Source organism: Streptopelia decaocto (assembly GCF_964273445.1).
Source record: "Streptopelia decaocto genome assembly, chromosome: 18".
NCBI lineage: Eukaryota > Metazoa > Chordata > Aves > Columbiformes > Columbidae > Streptopelia > Streptopelia decaocto.
Genome location: NC_138673.1, coordinates 7,168,873 through 7,187,377, shown reverse-complemented (window position 1 = coordinate 7,187,377; position 18,505 = coordinate 7,168,873). Strand labels below are relative to the sequence as shown.

Here is an 18,505-nt window from a genome sequence, read left to right as displayed (position 1 = left end):
GCCGCACCGCGCCGGGATGGCTGCCTGCCTGCCTGCCGCCTCCCCTCAGCGCCGCCCGGGCTCCGGCTCGCTCCGTCGCCGCCGCTCCGCGCTGCCCGCAGCCAGCGGCCCCCGCCCGCCCCTCTCGCGAGACTTCGCCGCCCTCTTCCCCCCCCCAGCACCGCGGCCGGCGGGAGGGGCGGGGGGCGGTGGTTGGGGAAGGCGGGGCCGGGAGGGGGCGGCCGGGGGGCAGTTGTGGGGCGGCTGGACTGTGAGGGGCTGTGTGGGGCGTTGGTGTGAGGGGCGGATTGCGGGGCACGGCCGGGGCGCTGTGCGGGGGTAGTTCGGGCCAGGGGGCTCTGAGGGAGTAGAGGGAACCGGGAGGGGCTGTGAGGGATATAGAGAGGGGAGTGTGAGGGGGGGGGTTTGGGGGAGCCAGAGAGGCCTGAGGGAGAAGGTGGTTGGGGGGTGCTGCTGGGGCTGTAAGGGCCCAGCTGGGCTGCTGGGGGTGGGAGGCTTGAGGGGGAATGGGGAAACTGAGGAAAGACCAATGATAGGACAAGGGGCAATGGGTACAAACTGGAACACAGGAGGTTCCACTTAAATTTGAGAAGAAACTTCTTCGCAGTGAGGGTGACAGACGCTGGAACAGGCTGCCCAGGGAGGTTGTGGAGTCTTCCTGACATTCTGCGAAAGGCGTGGGGAAGCTTAGCTGGGGGCTCTGGGGAGGAATGGGGAGAAGGAGAGCTTGGGGATGTGGCAGCTGGGGCCAGGGCATGGGCAGGGAGATGAAGAATGAGGGCAGGGGAGAGGCCTGGAGGCAGATGGGAGCTTGTTGGGGGCAGGTGTGGCAGAGAGGGTGGGTTTGGGCCAGGCCGGCTGGGGCGTAGGATGGAGCTGCCTTGCTGGCTGGGAGCAGCTTGGCTGCAGGCGGTGACCCCAGGAGGTGGTAGGTGTCTGTGTGTGCTAACCCTTGTGCAACTGGCCTGACCAAACGGGCGCCATTCAGACTGTCTGCTCTTGGCCAAACTATTCCCGGTTTATGGCCAGAAGAGGGGGAAAAAAATAATTTCACAGACCAAGCACATGGCCTCTCGAGCTGTAGTCTTGGCCCTCAGTGGTGGGTTTTGAACTTGGTGGGTTGTTGAGCTCTTGTGTGCTTTGGTGTCTCCATCTATGAACTAGAGATAATGTTGGCTCCATGTGGGGATTAATTATCGCATCTTGTAGTCACATATTTGTTTATTTGTTTTTACTATGGATTACAGCTGGAGGAATTCTAAGCAGCCCACCTCTTCTTGTCATGGTGTTTAAGTGCATTGTGCTCCTGTCTGAACAGAGGAAATCACTGAGGTCAGTCTCTCCTGTGTTTATAGTTGCTTTCCCTTTCAGAAGTATAGGGGCAAGGAATCATCAAAATAACAATTTGTACTGACATCCTGATAATAAATTAACAGAAACAGTTATATAAGACACACAAAGTTTGTGAAAAGTGTGTTTGTAGACATTGCTTCCACTTTTAAATTCAAGATTATACCTGAAGGGACAGTGTTCTCAGCTATAAAGTACCCTGAAAATATTCACAATTTTGAGGTGTCCCCAATATGAAATAGTACAATTCTGTAAATCCAGTATTACTGATACTGCTGCAATAAAATAAATGACACAAACTTCCATCCTATTTTCCTATAAACTAACTGGTATTTTGTATCATAAGAAGGCTTTGTATCCAGTAGGCATTGAGGATGAAGCTGGATGCTATTTATGTAAACTTTGCATTTACCTTCAGACAAGCAGAACTACTGGGGCTTATTTAACCTGGGATGGGGAAACCAAAGGAACGTTGAGAACAGAGATTGGCTGTAATAATTGTGGACCACATCTAGAGTTTTGCGAACTTGACACAGAGTTTGATACTTGTTTCTCTTCAAATCGCAACAGGAAAAGACAAATCTGGATGACTTTGAACATATGTTGTTTTAAGTACTGGGAGAGGCAAACTAAAGGTTTATCTGATTATCTCAACCTTGAAGTTGGCAGCTATGACTGGAAACTTGGTTTCATTCATCTGCCAACAATATTTGTAGCGTATCGTTTGACAAGTTAAAAGGCATTTTTGTAATGGCACAAAAATAAAACCATCTACTTTCTGAAACTACAGTTTTTGTCTGCTAAAATAATATGGGTTTGGAAGCGTGCTTCTGGGGAAATTAAGGACATATTTGCAAGGTAAATATTTGTGTTTTCAAATGTTAGAACAATGGTGTTTAACACAAATCTGCTCAGCATGGCCTATCAATATAAATGTGGTTTTATACTTGTTTTGTCAAATTAGTGGGTATCGTTTACTTTTGATGATAGGAGAACTAAACGGAGAAGTAAGAGGGCATGATCTGCCCAGGGTGTCATAAGGCAGAATTAAGAATCAGGTTCTTCTGAATCTTAATCTTGTACTAGTTTTTGCAGACAAATTGCCTTTAAATTTCATGAATTATGAGAGTAAAAGCTTCAGATATTGAGGTCCATGGCACTAACCCATCAAATGCCAGCAGAGAGTCTGGGCCTTAGCTCTTTGTGTTATACATATAAAAAGATAATGATAGCCCTAGGTAAAGATTCTTAGAGTCTCTAACAGTGGCTGAAGAAAAATGTGAATAATGCTTTACCATTAACTATCAAGTAAATTACTTAAAATATTAGATCTGCATTTGACACGTATTCAGAGATTGCTTCAAAAATAAACAGTATTATCTGTGGACCACCGGTTTGGAAAATGTCTGCTGAAATTCTGAAGAAACAGAGAGTATGAAAACTACAATGTTTATTGTCACTAGCTGAACTATATAGGTGCATTTTAGCATGCTTTTCTAGCCCTGTCCTATTAGGTATGCTCTTGCTGCCTTCTCTGACGATCATAGTAGGCATCTAGAAGGTTAAATTAGTTTAGCTTAGTTTGCTAATTTCCTGATGCAATTTAGGTCATTTATAGAAGAATTTAGCAGGTTTATGTATGTCCGCATCTGGGACTTGCACCAGTTTTTCTATCAGATAGCTATACCCGAAGTTAATTCCATCTGAAGGAGGTGCCAGAACATCAATAAATAAAAATTACAGATTGCTTGGTGGTTCAGCTAACGGGCAGAGCTGGTTTCAACACATCGTTTCCAATGTTCTGCCACAGAGCTGGTCCTGGGGTAGACCCATACAACTTCCCAGTGTAGCCAGGGCCTTTAAGAGCACACACCAGTACTCCATAATATTGTAGGAGAGGAAGTAGAGAACAATGCTATGTCCAACGGAAACTGTGGCAAGAATTTATTCAAGGCACACTGTAATTACTCAAGCTGGGAATTTGGCCAGGACATTGGGGTTAACACCCCTACTTCTTTAGAAGTGTCATAGTTTATTTTTTTAATGACTTTAAGTGATGAGAAGCTTGGCTTTCTGTCTCAGCAGAATGACAACACCTCTAGCAGCATAAACTTCTTACAGCAACATGAAGGTGCTGGTTCAGAACTAACTCAGAGCAGCGATGGGGCCTAATACAGTAATCATTGCTTTATAAATACTTCCAGTAGATAAGAAAGATAAGAGTGTGATTAGGGCAGTGTTGCAGCTGTTATAATCACAGTTACACCTTCCTTAGCGTTCAGTCCACCTGCTGCTTTAATCTGGCCTTCTTTTAAGCAAGCAATTGTAAAGTTTAGAATAAATTGTAGAACTTGAACCAATGAAATGCGGTTATTAATTATGATAGCGGTGATGAACTGCAGTTGTCAACGCTTTTCTTTTAGGAAATTTGTTTTCTTAGAAGCAGAATGTTATTTAGCCAAATTATGGAGGTTTTTTAATTCTTTCAGAGCATTGAGATGTTTAGATCTTCTCTGTCAAAGAAGATAAGCACTTCGTGTGGTTTTTAGTGTGTGAATAATTGTGAAATGCTCAAGCGAGGAATTGTTTTGCTTTTACTGGCTCATGAAACCTGCCCTCTTTCCTACAGTGTAGTTTGGGCCATTATTATGGGTTACAAGGTTATACAGGAAAAACGTGTTCTAGAGGCTGGTCAAAATAAATGAGGTAGAGTCTTCTAGATTGGTGTAATCTGGTTTTGCCTCAATGAGGTAAACACTTCAGTGCATTCAGTGGGATTAAGATACCATGTCAGACAATCCCTCTGACAGTTTATGTCATAATGACAGAAATGAAGCAATACTAATGTTACTATATAGCCACTTCCGTATTATATGACAACAACAAAAATACTTTGCTCTTCTCTCTTTCCTTTTTTTAGATAAACAAATGTATTCCTTGCTGTGCACTTGTGATTGTCCCATGAGTCAAGGGAGTGGTTTTATCTATTAAGAAATGGGGAAACTGTGGCACAAGAAGAAGTACTTACCAAGGTCAGATGGGAAATCAGTGTCAGAGGCATAAACAGAATCTCAGCCCTCTGACTGTCCCACTCTACCCTCTGGGCAAGCAGACAAAAGTGGAAAAGTGGCTTGCAGTGTGACTCAACAGCTTTTCCTTCCTCAGCAAGTGCCATGCTGGGCAATTACAAATAAATGCCAGTAGGTCATCTCCACGTGTGTCAAACAGGTTTCCAGGGGATGCTCGGTAGGCACATCATCTGCTGGAGAAGGCTCCTTGATGGATATCTGCAATGGTTTGGCTTTGAAATATTTTCAGAACTTGAAAAAAGTTCTCTTTTTGCCAGATGTATGTTTTCTCTGATTGCTTTCAGGGTCTTTTGTAATCCGTGTTGCCCAGGGACAGCCAGGAATTCTTTTACCTTTCTCTGCCAGGGAATGACAATGAGCTGATTAAACTGTCATTTTGCAGGTGTGGGGGTTTTTTTTATACATAGCTTATAACATATATGCTAAATGAACTGATATAGGGAGTACTTCCACAATATCAGTGCAATGTGTTGTGACCAATACAGCACAAGATGCACTGTACTTTGATAAATCAGATGGGATGCTTAAAGATAAGCAGGGTGTTGGGGTGTCTCTTAAATACAGTTGTAGATAACCATTTTGTTTACTCCTTTTTAACAGCAAAGTCAAAATATGTTGGTCCAAAAAACTGACTGTTTTTCCAGGCCATGACAACTGAGTATAAGGAGGGTCTGTTTGAGTATCTCAGATCTTTTCCCCATGGCAGTGTTGAAAAGGGTTTTACTCTGGAGTTGGTTCAAAACGGCTGGAATGGGCAGCAAGGATCAGTATTGTGAAGGCCTTGACATTGGAGAGTGACTGATGGAAAGAAGCAGCACAGGAAAAGCTTGTGTCTTGGCTCTGGTCCTTGGAAGGATGGGTAAGAAGAGGCCTTTGGCAGAGAAGGGTGAAAGGTGACTAATAATGTGAAACTGGGAGGAAACTCATTATAGTTATGCAATCTCCAGGTGGTTTTCTTTCTCTGAGAGAAGGTACCTTCTCTTAGTTGTTCTACTGGCATTTGCTGCTCCTGCTGTCTTCTGAATAGAAATTTTAAATAATTATTTCTCTGCTTGACTTAGGAAGCTTAATTTAGCTTTGCAGCAATGAGACTACAACAGCACTTCATTTCTTTGTTCTCCCCCTACAGAGTTTCTTTTAGATTTACTTTACCTCTCACTTTTCTGATTGATTCTCTTTCTGGCTGTCCAGTAGTTTAGCCAAAATGAAGAAACTTTTTCCACTGTCAGGCACTTGGTCCCCACACCTCACTTGTTCCCTGGTTTTCTGTGTCCCTCTTGCCATACTTCCAAAGCTTTCATGGACGAGCTCCACTGAATTTTGCTGTGGCAGTTCAGGATGTTGCTGTTGTCTTGTCTAGTCCTTCTCCACAGGCTTCCCTGCTGGTTTATGTCTTATCTCAAATCCAAGTCAAAAATCCTGTTACGACACTGGTCTTTGTGCTAGATTTGCTGGTGTGCAGATGTGTATTCACACCTGGTACAGAAGTAGCCCCAAGAAGAGCAGCTTGCTGGAGGTGATGATTTAAACTGCTGGAGCAAGAGTTGGTGGAACTTTGCTGAGAACCCTTCGATTCCTAATTAGCATGGCTGCTTTTCCAGTGATCTGCAATAAACAGCTCTGCTGCTGACCCAATCTGGATCTTCATCTTCCATTTTATAGGTAAAACAACGCATTTTTGCATTGTTGTAAACATACTCCCAAGGAACTAGTTATAATTGTGAAGATATGGCCTTGCTCTTCAACAGTTCTGCAGTGCCCTATCTCTGAGACACTGTGTTCTACTCTTGAATAAGATTCTAGACGAAAAAAAGAGTTAGACTGCATACAGATTAACAAATCTGTTGCTAGTATTTCTGGCTACTGCAGCATGACTCACCGATCAGTGCTTGTCAGTGTCTGGTGTGACCTCATTGAAAGCTCCAGCATCTCATACGTGAAGGCAGGTTGTAATCCAGTGTGGGAATCCTAAATAGGCGGAGAATTAAGTTCTGAGCTCTAAGAAATCAGATGTGCCCTCACCAGAAATATTCTGAGGATCTCTTAATGCCAATTTTGCTTTTCCCATGCTTCTATTAAAAAGGACCTGTAACTATTCAAGACAGTAATAGAAATCAGTGCTGGTGGGGAAAACTGAAGGGTGGGTGGGACGGGTCAGGAAATAAATGCTCTGTTATTTGCAAGGGTGAGAAAGAGCTGATGGTTCCTTTTTGTTTCTCACAGGTTCTAAAGGCTTTTTCTCTTTTTCCTATGTCAGCACACAGGGCTTCTGGAATGCTGGTTGAGGGAGATGGGTGAGGAAACAGCAAGAGGGGCTGTCAAAGGGAGTAGATCAGTGAATTAGCTTGTGGTACCTTATGTGTGTAGCTTAGATATGTAGTGTGATGATGAGAGAAAAAGTGGGAGGCACCAGGAGTTTAGAAATCAGATGGTTCTCTTCAGCTGGTGCTTGCTGAGTAAACACGAAGCTTGTGCTCGGTGCCGCTACCTCCTTCCCATGGGCTGTTACACACTGGCAGATACTGGCAATGCTGCTCAGTCTAAACTGAGCCAGCTGCTGGCATTTGAATTGCAGAACCCACATCTAGTAACAGGCACAGCAGAAGCTCTCATCCTCTCACCTGCTACAGAGGGAACTTTTAGTCTCTAAAAGCACAAGGCTGATGTTGTCCCACAGGTACCTGCTGCCATGTGAACACCTGGCTGAAAGTGAAATCCCCGGCCACCGCTCCAGTTGCTGTCCTTAGGGTACGTGATTGTCTCTCTCTGTTTTGCCATAGATTATTTCTGTATGTGGCAAAGTTGTCAGTACCAGCCTGGCAGCTTTATCCATAAAAGTAGCAATGGTTGCTGCATCTTGGCTTCGGAAACCTGCTGTCCTCAGATCTGCTGCTCCTCACTGGCTCTGATGAGGAGCCCAGAGCCTGTGAGAGAGCAAGAATCTTGCAAAAGATCTCTGCCTCAGTGGATCACTGTGTACCCCCTAATGATTGTGACAGCAGCTTCTTACGTAGTACTTAGAAAAGTCAAGAGTGGCTGGTATAACAGGATGGAAAGACACTCTGCTTTGAAAGGTGTGCCACCCTGGTGACGTGAAGGGATTGTCCTTAGGAAATGCAACAGGGCTGCTTTGTCACAAAGCAGCCAGTAACTGCAGAAGTCGCTGTGTCCTGCGCTGTGGGATGGACCTGGCACCTGTCTGAATGTAGTTGTGTCCCTGCTGCAGACGTGCTCCTCCTATTCAGACTCTTACCTGGCAAGTTAGTTCTCTTACGCTTTGCCTCAAATGCTTGGTATTATGATTTCTGCATTCTCTGTTTTTTGGTGGTTGTTTTTGTTTGGTGATGGTTTGGGAGTTTTGTTTTGTTTAGTTTTTTTTTGTTTTTTTTCCCTTGAGACTGGGAACACGTTTCTGGGTTTGTAGGTTTTTGAGTTTTTGTTTGTTTGGTGGTGGAAGCAAAGATCCTGTTCTGAACAGCTTCATTTTATGTTCTGGTGCTTCTTTAAGGAAGGTGAGGCATGCATGCAATTTATAAGGAGGAAATAGGTAACCTTATGATTCCTTACCACAAAGATCAGCCAGACACTAGCTGGTTAGCTGTAATTCCAGAGTGAAATAACTTGATGGCTCTGCCCAGTTTTTAGCACAGTGATGTGCACATACATATAAAATAAAGCTAGTTCTAGAAATGAATGTCTCTGCTGTTCTTTGCACAGAGGCCAGGGCCTAAATGATATGTTGAGACTGAGCATGTCTTCCCTGGGTGATCCGATGGATATACAGCATGATAGACTTGCAGGCAAGAGACAGCAGCCCCGTAGCAGTGCTGTCCATACTGCGTTCAGCCATAGGTGTGTTGGGTTAAATGATTGATCCAGTATTTTAACTCCCATTGCTCGATTTACACGTTGATTTTCAGTATCTTGACAGACTTCTCTTTCACGTACTAAAGCATACCTAAAACAGAATCCTGCTCTTGCATCAGGCTCCAACCTTATTGCTGCTCCCTGTGTTCAGCTGGCGATGGACAGACACCATTTGTGGCTGCCTGAATATCCTGAGTCACCGATTACCAGCTGGAGGGTGTGCTGCAGATTTCATTTCTTCCTTTACGACTGCACTCCCTAGAGGAGACTTGGAACAATTGCACTTGCACGTTATGTGCATGTCTGGATCCACACAATTGGTGGACAACCTCTGACTACGTCTGTGGGGTGAGCTGCCTCTGATTTGTTACTGTATGCCTGGCGTTTCCATACCAGGAAATAGAACAGGTGTAGGAAGATTGAAAAATGTGTTTTCTTTATATTTACTAGTAAAATATCTACATTGTGGAGATGGTGATATGATGTCTTCTTTAAATAACTAGTGGAGGCAAGTGATCATTCCGGTAATGCTCTTGCAGTAAGATAAATTGCATGAAAATGAATGAAGTATAAGGATCTAGACAGGTGATGAAAGGTAAACCAGTAACTCCCTATGCTGGCAAAGCTCTGCTAGCAGGAGCATGGGCCCGCTGCACAGGAGCTGACACGTTATCAGTTCTGTCAGGCACTCTTGTCCTGCTGCGTTTGTTACCCTGGCTCAGGGTCCCAGGCCAAGGCTGCTGAAGCTCAGCAGGGAATGAATGCAACATGTTGCTGTGTTTTTTCGTCTCTCCAAAACATTTTCACTATGTAACGCTTGCTGCATTGGTTTTGTGCATAGCTCTGGAAGAAACTCAAACGCAAAACACTTCACTGAGCTTTTTGAGCCAACAGGTCTTGACATATTGCTGTTGGACATGTCTCTGTGTCTGATCTGAACTGCGGCAGTTCTGTTCCGTCCTGCTAAAATAACATCATATGAAACAATATTATTCTGTCTGTGCTATTTCCACCTATTGGCTAAAATGTTAAATTCTTACTAAACCAACTGAAATTTACGTAATATGTTAAATATTGCATATTAAGATTTAATTTCCATAAAATATTAGTTAATGGTCAGCTGATTTCACTGGTATGAAAATCATATGGACAGATTAGCGCTTGCCTGGGACCACATGAGTTAAAGTAGCTCCTTCCGCTGAAATACCCAGTGAAACACAGTGATGCTCTGTAAATCAAATCTCTGTTTGCAACAGGTTGCCAGTGTTTGCCTGGGACAGTCCATCATGTTAGTGGGTGGAGGAGAGATGTGGGTTCTGCTCACTCATGAAAACAGGTGCCAGTTGCGTCAGCAGAGTAAGGAGTGGCTCACCTTGGGAGCAGGATCTACGTTTGGTGTGAGAAATCTTAAAGAAGAACCTTTAGGAGAAAGTTCAGGGGAAACTACATGAGAGAGACTTTGAAGTCTGACTCAATGAGACTCTGGTTCTCCTTGCTGCGTGAGAGGCTTGCCTCAAATGGGGTGGGGTATTAAGAGTTGTGCGCCTGTCTGAAGTGTCTTGGGAAAAGCTGCTCTATAGCTGAAGACAGCAGTAGTCCTAAGAGGAGTTTTCAGCCGTAAGAGGAATTTTCTGGGGAGGGACGGCTGGTATCTGTTCAAAATCTTGCATATAGTTACTCTCTTGTTCCTCCTTTATAGATCCGACTCATCTGTCCTTGTCCTAAACACATCAGTTTCAGTATTTTCTCTCATTTACTTCATATTTCATATCATTCAAGCTTTCTTTTGTATCTGTGGGTTTAATTCTATTAAATCCAATTGCCTTGGCCTCTACTCTGCCTGTGCTTTGCACCTGCTGTGAGCTTGGCAACCAGCCCTTGGGCGCTCTAGAGAAAACTTCTGCTTGATGCCCTGGATGTACCCCAGAGCTCCCAGGCATCAGGCTGTACTCGGAACAATGTGTTGCTGTGCAAACGGTTCCTTTCTGCTCCTCCTTCTACCTCCACAGAATCATGTGTGCCCGACTTCTCAGCAGGCACTAGCCTAATGTTTATTGATCTTTTGCAAAGGTCTGATGCAAAGGAACATTGATAAAAATCTTGTCCAGTGTCTTTGTGGACTCATAATTGCACCTGTCTCCTCCTAGCGAGTGAGGCAAATGGGAGCAAGGGAGCCCACGGAATAAATAGCACCTTCAACCGGCCTAGAGGACAACTGTGAAAGGCTCTGCAGAGCCTGGTATCCCAGCAGAATTCAGGAAGATGTGTTGATCTTATCGAAAATGATGAGAAATCACATCTTGGTGTGAAGTTCTGTGGCGTAGGAAGGGCAGAGAAGCCGTAGTGCAAAGTCACAAGCCATTCTCATTCACAGTTAAAGCCCCTGTTGCCCTAGGCTAACACAGAGCCTGTCAGCGTCCTGCAGCTTCCACTACAGAGATGTGACCAAAATAGCTCCACACCTTTACAATATGGCTAAAAATAGCTTGCAGGTCAGCTTTTTTCTTAAAGGTAGTGGTGACATCAGTGGGAGAGCACTCTTGCTGCCATTCGGTGCAGGTAGAACTGGGTAAATAAAGGTGGAACAGCAGCAGTTTAATTAGCTAAGCAGCCTTGAGGCAAGAGAAGTGATAAGGGGTGGAAAAGGACTAAGGAGGGTGCAGCAAGAGAGATGCACAAAAACATGTAAGCCGGGGCAGAATCTCTGCCACTGACCAAGATACTCTGCGCAGACTTCTCCCCGGGGTTTGATTTCCGTGATGTTTAGGAAGCATCAGTCTGCCCATTGCTGTCTCGTTGTGGCTCGTGTTGGGATGTGTCACTGGACTGGCTGGTCAGCCAACAGCAGCGTGTGTCTTACTCCTCACTTCCAGGCAGTGAACACCGCCTGTGTCAGATCGGAGGCTACGGCCAGGGCAATGCCAAGTGTGTTTTGCTATAGCCATTCAACCAGAGAGCTGATCCTTTACAGTGTGATTTGCATGGAGAGAAATCTGGATAGCCCTTAGTTCTAGAGGGATTTTGATATTTGTTCTCAGGCCAAAAAAAAAAAAGCTGTTTTTATGGGGTTGAACTGTCTGTTGTTGTAAAGCTTTACATTTTACCAAAGGAGCAAAGCTGCTCACCACAATCCTCCAAGTTTTAGTCTCTGTTGTGTATACTAAGTCTGGCCGTGGAGATAAGTCTCGGCCAAGTTTGGAAGTGCCTGATTTGAAACATTCATTACGGGAATCAAATGTAGGTTAGGAGAGGTTTGCCATGCCTGCAGCCGCCTGTGCTGCTGAGGGAACTGCGCTGCAGCGGGCTGTGCTAGCAAGAATTGCCTTTGTGCTGCAGGTTTCATGCCTAGTGATTTTTTACAGTGCTGAAAGAGAGGAAGGAGGTGACAAAACTGTGAAAAATTGAGGCCAGGTCATTACTGTCAGATGAGGACAGAGTCCTGTAGCCAGTCAGATGTGACAGAACACACTTGCTGATGCTGCTACCAGGAAGCTTGAGAGAAATGTGACAGAATGATCGCAGCGCGCATGTGCCTCTGGAGAAAGGAGGCTATCTGCAAGCTCTTGCAATGCTTTTCTCTGCCCAGCAACATCGTTGCTGCTTTTTCTTGTGTTCTGCTTAACCAGCTGTTCTGCATTTATGATCTGATCTGTTCTTCAATAGGGCCATCTTCATCGTAACAGCAGTTATCTGAGATGAAGGACTGATAGGAACTCAGGTTTGCTTTGAGCAAGCACGTTAAATAGGGCGAAAGCACTGTAGTTACTGTTCTCTTAAGCTAGCGTGAGAGCCTTATAGGGCCAGCCCCAGCCTCCACCTGTGCAAAATGGCTCCTGTTGCCTTGAAAGAGGGAGACATCAGCCAAATGCATCTCCAAATTGACAGTTATGGAGAGAATTCTGGGCAAGATCAGCTCGCTAAGGATTTCATTTGACGCACAGCTAAGCTGAGCTGAAAGCTGCCAATAACAAAGGACGCTCTGCGTCTCTAGCTGTGTGCTTCCAGTGCAATTGGAAGCTATAGGCCACAAGGACTGCGGACTGTAGTTAGAATAGGTTAAAGGTAAAATCAACTCAACACCACTCCCACAACCATTTAGCACAGTCATTCCTGAGCGCTGCAATACAGCTCTCGCCTGCTCCTTCCATTCAGTGAGAGTTGCTCCCTGGTCTGCCCTGCCCAGCTGGTAAATGTAGCTCGTCAGCCTCTGCTTCTTTGCAAATGAGCTGCGTAGGTAATGGGAGGAGGAGGCAGCTCAGCAACCTGCCCATCCCAGCCAGTTGTGCTTCTTAGGCTTTCTGGAGTGTTATTTGCCATGTGAATTGTGTGGGTATAAAACTTTGTTTCCCTAAATGCTCTCTTTTGCAACAGGAGGTCATTTCCCAGTGGGGAAAACAGGCTGTTGATGTGGTGGGCAGTCAACTTGTCATTTGGATAAAACCCAGAGCTGATTAGTTTGGGTGCAGCAGTGTGCTAACATGGGCAGAATGTACCCAGACTGGCTCCCGTCTAGATAGCGCACATCTCCCCACACCGCTCTCCACCGTCCCCGCGGCTCAGCGAGCGCGCAGGTCGCTCTCCTCGCCTGTGCCGACATGCCCACACTAAACCGTAATTTGCAACCAGTGCTGCTTGCCTGGGTCTCGATTGGTGGCAAACCCTCCCAAAGCAAATAGTGATTTGCCTGTCTGCACTGACTCAGCTCTGCTGAGGGCAGGAATCGGAGCTAAATCCGGTTCAGTAAAGTCTGTAAGTAAAGAATAACCTTCCATAGCAGATACTGAGGCATTTTAAAGGAATTTGACTGTGTCCCAGGAAGTTCACTGAAGTGAGCAATGCTGCATTGGGCAAGAGCGCTGACCCAGGAGCCACTATCTCCCATCTGGAGCCCTGTGGCTGTAAGCACTGGGGGGTTTCTTCCCCTGCCTGCAATTACCAGCTAGCAACTGGGAATTCAAAGGAATCTGGGCTATCTTTAGGAAACAAGTACCTACTCTTTGCCTCCTCTGGGGAATCAAGGTCCTTCATTACAGCCTGTCATGGCAAGGGGCTCACAGATAAGGACGAAGAGCAGCAAACCTGCCAAGCTTCACTTCTTCAGCAGCTCTAAATATTTTCCAGAGTCCTGTGAGTCAGCATTTCTAGAGCCTAGATTTGTTTACAGCAGCAATCGGCGAGATGGTATAAGGTAGATGGGGTGTGTGTTTAAAATGAGAAACCCTTTGCCCAGGTGCAAGTGGGGCAGTTACCAAATGTCTTTCCAAAACAGCACTAATAGGGAGCAAAGGACTGGATACCCTGAACAGTGGCTGCAGTGGAGACATTTGCAGGGTAAGGAGTTTCCTAGTGTAAGGGAATCAGAACTTCACAAACCTTTATATATTGTGTTGTCTTAATTCACACGAAATTAAAATAAATAAATAAATAAAAGGACTCTGCAAATATTTGGGGTTATCAGTACAGTGGGATAAAGGTAACACTTCACCCTTCAAGTGGTCATGGATTAATTTTGCATTGGCCTGGCCAGACCGGTTGCGTGGCAGGAAGGCTCCCAAAATTGTACAGGTAACAGACCAGACACTGAGGTTTCTGTTCATGGCCTGTACCTGCACTGAAATAAGCAACACGAGCCACAGGATGTCTTATGTGACCACATGCAAGCTTTTTGCCTCTGCCTGGCTGGGCAACCTGGACGGATCTGGTGGCAAAAGGGAGGTGACATCGAAAACAGCATGGATTATTTTAGATCTGCAACCTCAGTTCTGCAAAGGTATTTTGAAAATTCTGGTTTCCATAGCAATGTAGTGCTGTTCTCTCTCATCTCACTCTTATTACTTCAGTCGTAGCAGCCATTAGGTAAATTATCAGTGAGGCAAACCTTAGCATTTTTTTATCTTGAGTGATTTTATATATGTTGGTTCCTTAGTGAATCAGAGCCAGTTAGTCAAGGATTGACTCATATCCTTTCCTAGGGCCAACATGAGGTCTACTGCAGTGCAAAGATTATAATGAAGAACAAGTATTATTAATTGGACTTGGTGCATGAATTCTTAGGCTACTTTCCAGTCGAGTGGGAATCTTCTATCTAGAATTCTGGATCAACTCTAGATGAGTTGTTTATGTTACGTCTTTGGATTTTACTTATTTTTCACTATAGCTTCATTAGGGCATAATATTCTTGTTCCATACATGTAGTAAATAAACACTTTAGTAAGGGTTGCTGTGAACTGCTATTCAGCTGCTGGTTTACAACCCAGAGGTGACTTCTGGACACAGTCCCCTTTCCCCTTGTTAACAGAGCCAGTGCCTGGAGCTCATTCATTCATTCTTCTCTTTCAATATGTGCAAGAAAACAAAACAAGCTCCTCTTTTTTTCTTTTTTGTTTATTTTCTTGGTGCATCTTGTCTTCCTGGTCAAGGAACTACCAGACTTGCCAGAATAGTTATGCAGGTTGGAATGTAAAAATCCCAGACCTAACCCCGCAGCAGCGATGGCATGCAAAAAGCAAAGACGTAGAGATGATTTATTCTGACGGTGTAGTTTGCCTTTTAAGGAGATGCTTTAGTGAGTTCTTTTGCCTATATGAGCTGTATCTCCACCTGGGGAGCTGTGCCAGAATAGCTGTTCCACAAACCCTTTGCTGCGAATATCCTTTGTCCTGTAATTCAGTCCTTAGGAGCAGGTAAGCAGTGAAATAAAGGAAACTGTGGGAGAACAAGAGTGGCGCCATGGACCAGATTCCAAGATAAGGAAGCAGGGCTGAAGATGAGGTCAGAGTTACCTTTGACTTCTGCAGGGCTGTCACTTTTGGTTACTAAAACATCTGAATATTCTAAATTGGCACAAAGTTCCACTAAGATGAGGATGCAAGAATGTTCCTGTGGCATCTAGATACCAACAGGCATCTGCTGCACAGTGACCCTTGCTTGCCTTGCCAGTCCTTAAAGGTCAGTGGTGCCTTGTGTTTTCCTGCCTGTCCAGCCAGAGCCATCAGCTGTCTCGTTTATATTCAGTTCATGAGTTCTTTGGTGTAGGTGGTTTTATGATGAGTAAATTTGCCCCCACTTCTATTTGAGCTCTGCAAGTACTGGATACCTTGCAGAAATCTCCTTGTAAGTCCTAAGAAGTAGAAGCTCACTTGTGCCCTGAAGAACAATTGATAATAATCCTTCTAAAACCTCTATTTTAGATGTTCAATATTTATTCTTAGCTGAATTGTGCCCATCCTTTGAGAATACTAACAATACCTTGCTCTTAACAATGTTGCATGTCAGTGAATTCCATATATATTTTATGCAAAGCATTAAACAGTGGTTGCTTATCTTTTAATTTACCTTTTTTTTTTCCCCCTTCATGTTCTTGTGTTCCCATGTTTTGAGATAAGGTGAACAAAAGTTCTCAAACTGCTATCTCTAGGCTATGCATTCTGTAATACCTTCACTCCCTCAGGGGTGAATGGTCCTGGTCTTTTTAATTTTCTTTCAGACAAGGGCTCTTCTCAATCCTTGATCTTGTAGTCAACCATTATTGCCTTGTGTCACATAATGAAATGGCAATCTTTGTAATAACTCAAATAATAACCCTTCCAGATTCAATAGGTTGGAAACCGTGAGTCCAAATACAAGTATTTGAAGTCCTCACATGCCAGATGCAGACATTCCCAATGCACATCTTAAAAATAATAATTAAAAAAAAAAAAAAAAAAAATCCCTGTTTCAAAATAACGTGTTTGGTATCCAAACGCAATGAGAATGAAATGTGACTAGCAGACCTTGTGACTGTTGTGTTGTATAACAAGATAAAAAGTGCTTGGGATTTGTGGATTGAGCTTTTTCTCGTTTGTCTTCCAGAGGTCAAAGTCTCCTGCCCGCAGTGACTGACCTGGCCTGCCCGCGCCTCGGGTCCTAACGCTGACAGCAGGGCGGTTTTTGCAAGAGCACCTTGGGAGGTGTTTGTGCGGGTTTCTCCGTGTTCCCTGTGATGATCCTGGGGAGCAGGACGAGATCCAGAACCGCCTGAAAGGCCAGAGCCAGGATTCCCTAAAATCCCAGACAAGTAATGATGAGACACTTGGCTGAGGCCGACCTGCTAGCCTGCATCCCGTGCTGCTTTTTATATGTGTCCAAGAAGCTGCTTTCAGTTTATATGATTGCACTCTAGTAAACAATTTTTCATGCAGATATGGGCAGCAGATGTTACTCATGCCTGTGTGAACACTTCAATGTGTTTACAACAGGGGACGTTCCTCAGATCTCGTCCTATTAAACAGTGATGTAGCCACCAGAAGGAGGTCCCGCTGGTCAGAGCCATTCTGTTACAGCTTGTTCAAAACACTTTGAAGGGTGGTCACGCCATCCCTCTTCAGGCACTCGAGGGGATTGACTCACAAATATGAGCAAAATAAAATTAGATGGCTTAAGTGGCTGCAGCCCCAGCTGTGTCCCCACTGCCCGGTTCCCAGAAGGGGTCGTCCCTGCAGCTGGCCTGGCTGTGGAAGGCAACTCCCAACTTGCTCTAGTTACAGCCCGTTCTTAAGGTCATTAATATTTGTCTGGCTCCTCAAACAGTTCAGGAAGCTTAACCAGAATAAGAATGTGCATATTTTCAGTGGAAGAGCTGCCTTTTAGTTTAATTTCTCAAACAGGCTCAGAGAAGCACCGGAGCTGCTGCGAGGGCAGAGGGAGAGCCCACCTTCCCCTGGGGGAGCAGCTGGCTCTTCTGTCAGGTTTGCTGCCTCACAAAACTATGCCCTATGGTTATTTTCAGTGTTGGGCTGCCTTAATTTTCTGGAGACTGAATGAAGGACTAATGTAGTGTGCTTATGGCTCTTGGTAGTTAAATTTTTAGAAGAAAAAAAAATTCTAAATTTGGTATGTGCTATTAGATGAAAATGCTTAAATTGTTAGGAAGATGAGTGTTCACAGTATCCATTCCTACAATTCAGTTAGGGGTTATATTTATTTATTTATTTATTTATTTATTTATTTATTTATTTATTTATTTATTTATTTATTTATTTATTTTTCTGCTTTTTAAGACCTCTAACCCAAAGTCTACTATCAAGCTGTCTCTAGAGAGAAGTCTTTATAGAGACTGGCTTTGTAGTTATAAATAATGTACACAGCAGAGTACAGAAATGGAGTCAGGGAGAGGCTGCGCCTTACCTGAGCAGAATTGCGACAGCCAGTACCGTGAGGACAGCCGGACCCTGGTCACACCAAAGGCTCCAAGGAGCATTGTCACCCCCATTGTCCATCCTGACTAAACTGCTTCTGAGACCTGAGTCTTCCTCCAACATCAACTGGTAAATCATAACTGCATTGTGCTGAAATAGTTTAGCTTTCGGGGGCCAAATGTAGAAAGGTTTTGAGTAGTGTGGTTATAAACGTATCTGGAACTAAACAACTGCTTGAATGCTTTGTTAGGTTGGATATATTGGAATACAGAGCATTTTGCAAGTCTGAACTCTTGCTAGAAGTGAAAACATTGTGCAAAAAATAGGTAAATAAATGCCACACATTCTTTTAGTATAAGAGCCCTTCCCAATATCTATAAATATGGTAATTTTGGTGTTGCCCAATTTTGAGTCTTAAAGCAGGACACGGACACAAGAAGTGTTACAATGCTAGCATTTTTCTTTTCATGGATTAATTTTATAATTTCAGTTTTAACATACCTGAAAACACTTAATGGAAGTTAAATGTAGTGCCTAAAAGAGGACTGGCTTTGAAAGGACATTATTTGTTCTTAGAAAAATCACCGAATAGCTTCTCAGTTTAATTGCATTTTCACATGAATTAAAAACTCATCTCGGGTCAGACTCTCCAGGAAAACTTTCTCATGATTTCTGTAGCAGTTGATTCATTCTTTGCTGTCTTCATTTTGCAGCTTTAAATGGCAGGTTCTCTGAAAAGCCATCTACTTCAAAGCTTTGTAAAATAAAGCTTTGAATAAATTACTGAGCTAGAAGTTACGTTGGCTGTACCCAATTTTGTCCCTAGATGTGGGAATACTTGGCACTGGGTGTGGAATTCCAAGGAAAATTACCGCTTTCCTTGCTTGAGACCCTGCTGGCTTGCCAAACTCAGAGAGCAGGGGGAAGGCGAACTGCAGATGAGGAGGCACCAAAGTCTCTAGTTTCCCTTTTCCGCAGCTCCAGAGAACGCGTCCCAAACAACCGTTGACTATTAATACGCAG

General features: G+C 44.3%; 1 long non-coding RNA gene across 1 annotated transcript; it reads left to right on the top strand.

Annotated features, from left to right (window-relative positions):
• Positions 1-791: 791 nt before the first annotated feature.
• On the top strand, positions 792-16,601 carry LOC309447675. The gene is made up of 3 exons (XR_014185653.1): positions 792-928; positions 1,248-1,332; positions 16,158-16,601. It is a non-coding gene; the product is annotated as an uncharacterized lncRNA (long non-coding RNA).
• The last annotated feature ends 1,904 nt before the right edge of the window (positions 16,602-18,505 follow it).